Genomic DNA, 6520 nt, shown 5'->3' with positions numbered 1-6520 from the left:
CGTCTATACATCCCTCGCACCTGCTGGCGGCTTCTTGAGTGTGCTTACCGCGACCTGAGAGGCAAAGCCGCAAGACTGAGCCGCAGCAAGCAGGATGAAGAGCCGCATGAGGCTCTAGAGCCGCAGGTTCCCTACCCCTGACCTAGGTGATACTCAAAGAGCAAGGTCAACATCCAGATCACCTTTCTCATCTAAAAAGATTTCTCTGTTACTTTCTAGCGAAGACGTCATGGTGTTTGACTCTTAGTAGCTAAAAAGAAAGATATGTTGGTTAGTGGCTGATAACTCCTCTTAAGTTGCTCAGCTGTCAATCAAATATTGACCCCTCCTCTATGCCTTAGGCAGACAATTACTTTCACTTTCCATTCAGCACTTCCTACATGTCACTGCTCTCCCCACATTCCCCCCGTTCTCTTCACCATTTAATTGTGTAACCAGGACATGGGGATGGACATCAGGTCCCACATTCTGGTGCACAAACAAGATTCTGAGATGATACAAGGCTTGTCTTAATAACAGTGTCCCACAAAATGGCTCCTGCCTGCTTGTTATAATTATGAGTTCCCAGACTGAAGGAAACAAGATTCAAATCATTTATATAGTGTAATTAAAGTTCATTGTGCTTGACTAATGTGATAAAATAGGATTTTGAATATTTTTTTGGGGGTGATGGGTCCCCTTTAAAGTTTCTGCAAACATACTCATCTATACCAACCGGAATTTTCTAAAATGCTCTCAGAAAGATGGGACCTATTCCTTCATAAAAATTCCCAGCATAAGGACGACACTCCCTTGTTGTCGGAGACGTGGAAGGCTGTGATTAGAGGTGAAATTTCCTCCTATAAGGCCCGTCTTTTTGTAAATTAAATGACATTTTTTGAAATTGAGTAAGCAACAAAGAGAATGTGATCTGAGATAACGGCTTCGTTAAAATCTTGGATAACCTTAAGAGTGGTGGCAGACGGGGAGAGTAGCCACCCAGCAACAAATCTCCACTTCGGGCGAGTAATTTCCCTGAAATGCCTTCCCACTGGCAAGAATACGAATTGCTGGCAGGACGGCATATGAATCACTTCAGATTTCCAAAGTCGCCCGAAGTTGCCTCACAAGGAAACGTTGGGCAGCTTTGGAAATCTGAAGCAATTCGTATACCATCCCACCGGTGATTCGTATTCTTGCTGGCGGGAAGGCATTAGTTGCTCGAAGTAGAGAAGATTTGTCACTGGGCGACTAACCTCCCCGTCTTCCACCACCCTAAGAGATTCTTTCTTTGCTCGTTACTCAAAGCAAAAGGGACCAAGGGTCTGTCAGAAATAGGTAATGACCTTAGCAATCCCTGTGTCAAGTTCCTAAAAGACTTTGATCTCTGACAAACAGGGCAAGAATTAACAACATTTTTGATGTCTTGTTTAAATAAAGGCCACCACAAATCACGGCACAATAAAGACACAGTTTTAGAGATACCAGGATGTCCCACCATTTTAGAATTATGAGCCTCACCCAGAACCTGTTCCCTTAAGCCCTCAGGTACAAATAACCTCCCGGAGGGATTGAACTGATTGAACAATAGTGTGGCAAGGTCTGATCCCATCAACTCACCCGGAATGATGGGAACACACTCACTAGGTTCAGACAAATTAGACTCAAAATTCCTAGAGAGTGCATCGGCCTTAGTGTTTTTGGAACCAGGCCTGTAAGTGAGAGAGAAATTAAACCGGGTAAAAAATAAAGCCCATCTAGCCTGCCTACGATTCAACCGTTTGGCAGACTCAATGTCAAGCAAATTCTTGTGGTCAGTAAAGACCGTTAAAGTATGTTTAGCCCCCTCTAACAAGTGTCGCCATTCCTCAAAGGCCCAATAATTCTCTATTTCCAATGTCATAATTGGCTTCGGCAGGTGAAAATTTTGGGGGTATAGTTTTCCTTTAAGGCCCTATAATCAATACATGGGCGAAGACCATCATCCTTCTTGCCCACAAAAAAGAACCCACCACCAGCAGGAGAACTAGAGGGCCTAATAAAACCTCTTTCGAGATTTTCACTGATGTACTCTTTCATTTCTTGTGCTTCGGGCAAATAAAGAGGATAAGTTCTCCCTCTAAGGGGAGTAGACCCAGGGATGAGGTCAATTGGGAAGTCATACCGCCTATGAGGAGGAAATGTTTCTGCGGCTTTTCTAGAGAAAACATCGGAAAAATCAGCATAAGCCGTGGGTAAACCTTATAGGGATGTGACTGCCACCAATTGAGGAACACTTATGCAAGAGCCCTTACATTTTTGACCCCATTGAAGAACCTCCCCAGTTACCCAGTCAATATGTGGGTTATGTACCCATAGCCAAGGTAACCCTAAAATTAGAGGAGAAGAAGAAGAACCCTTGATAACATAGAAAGATAACTCCTCAGAGTGCAAGTTGTTAGTGCACATGGATAAGGCCCCAGTTTTCTTAGTTACCACACCTGATCCCAAAGGGCTTTTGTCAATGGCTAAGATTCTCATGGGAGGAATAAGGGACAATAGAGGAAATTTAAAACTTGCTGAGAAAGCAGCATCCTCAAAATTCCCTGCCGCCCCTGAATCCACAAAAGCAGAAACCTTATTAATTTAACAGGTACCATAATCCTAGAGGAAAATTGAGGAGAGGAAACGTCTCAACCCAAATGGAGCTCCCCTTCTCCATTTAGGCTTTGATGTTTCCCGGCCTCTTAGGACACTGATTAAGAAAATGACCCTTTTCCCCACAGTAAATACACAGACCCTGTGTCCACCTGCGGGCCTTTTCCTCAGGAGTTAGATGAGTAATGCCCAATTGCATAGGCTCCTCCTGATGTAGAGGCACAGAGGGGGTAGATGGCTTAACATTAAAAAAAACCCAGTAGGAAAGGAAGTTCCCTTCTCACCCCTTCTCTCCCTCTGTCTTCTATCTACTTGGATGGCAAGAGACATTAGATCATCCAAATTAGTAGATAGAGGGTAATTTACTAGGCTGTCTTTGACAGAATCAGAGAGCCCTATCCGGAACTGGCTACGAAGAGCCATGTCATTTCAACCAGTTTCTACAGCCCACCGGTGGAACTCAGTACAATTACGAATCGCGGTATCGGCAGATGATGCACGATCCGGGTCATCATAAAGTATCGCCATAGTGCTAAAAAAGGTTTCAAGGGAATAACGGGGCAGGATCAGTGGAGGTTAATCTTAGGGCCCAAATTTGGGGGTCACCCTGTAACAGGGTCATTACAAACCTTACTTTTTCCTCACCAGTAGTGAAGGATTGAGGGAAAAATCTAAGGAATAATTTGCATGCCTCCTGGAAGACAAAGAATTTTGTTCTATCCCCACTAAATTTTTCGGAGGAAGAAATTTTGGGTTCATGGGATTTAGGAATATTACCTATCACGGCAGAAGAGGAACCCACTTGGACAGTAACAAGTGGAGAGGCTACTGGACTTGGTGACTGTTGTGAAGTGTCCAATCTACGAGTCAGGTTATGGAAGCCTTGCATCAGATAATCTTGCTTCCGCTTATGATCCTCCAAACGCTGTAGCAGAGTGGTGCAACTATTACTACAACGGTAATGCAAAGTCTTTTGGGCAGAAGGTCGTGGTACAAGGCGTAGACAGAAAGCAAAGTCAGATCAGGCCGGGTCAGGGCAGACAGAGTACAAGCGGAGTTAAACAGGCAAGGGTCAAACCAGGAGATCAATCAGAAGGGTTTCAGAATAGAGGAGTCAGTTACCAGGCAGAGTCAGGATTTCGGAAGTCAGAATCGTCAGAAGCAGGCAGGGGTCAAACCAGGTAACCAAAATCACAGAATAGCAAAAGCTCAATAGCACAGAAGCACCAGGAAACTCAGGAACAAGATCCTATAATGGGCAGTGAGAATTGTGTTTTGGCACTTTAAATACTTTTGAACTTCGTGCCATTGCATGCATGCGCCTACAAAAGAGAAGAATACGCACCTAAGACACCAGCATAGAGGAAGGAACGGAGCGGCGGGCGTCCCCGCCGATGGCACGGCGGGCGTTCCCACCGCACCACTAGACCACCAGGGTAACTTGTTACAGAAGAGAGCAGTCCTCTCCGCTATTTCCTATGCCAAAAAGCACAAACTCCCATGCACTATGGTCAGTCTCAACGCTGAAAAGGCTTTTGATAACATGGTTTGGTACCATCTTTTTAATTGCATGGAACTTTTTGGGATTATGGGCTCCCTTTCCAGTTTTATCAGATACTTCTATACCTCCCCTGAATCCCTGATACTATTAGCCGGAGTAAAATCCTTCTCCTTTAAATTTTCAAAGGAACAAGACAGGGATGCCCTTTGTCCCCACTACTTTTTAATATTTCGCTTGAACCTTTGATTAGAGCATTAAATAACATGATCTCCTTCCATGGTATCAGAATCAACAGAGTTCATTTGAAATCACTTGCTTTTGCAGATGACCTGTTACTGATAACTCAAAATGCCAATGACTCACTGGGGGAAATCTTCAGTTTACTTCAAGAGTTTGGGTCCTTTTCGGACTATAAAATAAATGCTAATAAATCAGAACTTATGAATATTAATGTAAGAATTTTGAGATCCCTTCTAAGAAAGTTGAAGAACCCCAAACCTCATTTAACTTACTTAGGGCTCATAATTCCAGCAGATTTGAGGAAGCTCTATGCTTTGAATCTCACTTCGGCTATATAAAAAGGTACTTTCTCTTTGTCACAAATGGAAAAATGCTCCATTTAACTTAAGATGGAAGATAGCCTTTTTTTAAATTTGAATTTCCCCCCAAACTAATCTTTCTGCTAATAAAGTTTCTGCGTCTAGTAAAGCATTCGGATATATAAAAAAAAAAAACAAGATTCATCTTTGAACAATTTCATTTGGGGGAATTAGAAGCCTAAAATTACTCTTTCAAAGTTACATTGCCCTGAAGAACTGGGGGTTGAAGGCTCCTGATTTTAGGGCCTTCAACCGAGCTTCTACTACTAGATACATTATCGAGTGGATAACTGGGGGTAATACATTTACTAACCTGAATCTTGGCTATTGTACATAATAAATGTTTTCAAAACCAATCCCCTATTCAGACTCGCTTTTCACCTGGAAACTCCTGTTTTCAAGCCACAAGTGAAATCGCATGCAGACCCCCTTTATGCCTTCTTGTACATACATCTTGTCTGGGGAAACTCAAAAAACTGACTATCCTTCTTTTCTCACCGGTAAGAAGAATAATTTACCTCTACTGATGAAAAACGTGGTAGATCCAGCTAATGGTAACTTAATAAACGGGCCTGAGTTTAGATGTTTAGACGTTAGAGCAGGGATCCCCAACCTTGTGAACCCGAGAGCAAAATTCAGAAGAAAAAGGAGTTGGGGAGCAACACTAGCATGAAAAATGTTCTTGGGGTGCCAAATAGGTGCTGTGATTGGCCATTTAGTAGCATCTATGTGGATTGTCAACCTACTTTGAGGATCTGTTTGGTAGTACACATGGTTTTTATGCAACTAAAACTTGCCTCCAAGCCTGGAATTCAAAAATAATCACCTGCTTTGAGGCTACAAGGAGCAACATTCTATCGGTTGGAGAGCAACATGTTACTCACGAGCTACTGGTTGGGGATCACTGCGTTAGAGCAACCTCAAGCCTGGTGACCACTTCAAGTACATGTTCATGAAGCGTGGTTTGATTGGAGTCCAAAATAAAGAATATTTTGCTCTTCAGAAACACTGGCTAGTGAAGTCTAGGAATGATTTTATCAAGAATCCCCATTTAATGAATATTGATCTCATTTCCCAAAAATTATGGTCATCAGGAAACTAAGCAAAAACATCCTCTTAAAATAGTATCAGAAAAGTGGTCTGGTTACTTACATACTGCAATTACTCCTTCCCAACTCACTCATTTATTATTCATATTTTATTTATTATTATTTAAATTGGTCCATGTGGGCTTTGGGAACTTGTACAAGGAGACACCGTGCTTGGACTCTCAGTCTTTTTGTCCAAAATGTACCTAATAAAATGTAGACTTATTTCACTACCTCTGGTGTTGTCCTAAAGTACGCATGGTATGGTCAACCTTGGAGAAGTTTCTGATTCTCAAATTCAAACTTCAAATTAAATTAAGCCCAAAATTTGCACTTCTACATCTGGACTTTCCACGATTCGGTCTGAAGGGGCTACCCAAATCCCAGAGTCCCCTGACTTTCCGGTTAAACCTAATTTTGTTGTTTACAGCTGCTACTAAGAAACTTTATATTTTGCCAATATATATCAGTTTTCATTCCTTGTCAACTTCCTTGACTACTTGGTGGTCAGACTGGTGGGAAAATGACCAGCAGGTGGCGCTGTTGTAACAGAATTCATTCATTTTAAAGGGATACTGTCATGGGAAAAAAATTTTTTTTCAAAATGAATCAGTTAATAGTGCTGCTCCAGCAGAATTCTGCACTGAAATCCATTTCTCAAAAGAGCAAACAGATTTTTTTATATTCAATTTTGAAATCTGACATGGGGCTAGACA

This window comes from Xenopus laevis, chromosome 4L, assembly GCF_017654675.1.
Source record: "Xenopus laevis strain J_2021 chromosome 4L, Xenopus_laevis_v10.1, whole genome shotgun sequence".
In the NCBI taxonomy this organism is placed as follows: domain Eukaryota; kingdom Metazoa; phylum Chordata; class Amphibia; order Anura; family Pipidae; genus Xenopus; species Xenopus laevis.
The sequence above is the reverse complement of the archived record's forward strand: the minus strand, read 5'-3'. Positions refer to the sequence as shown.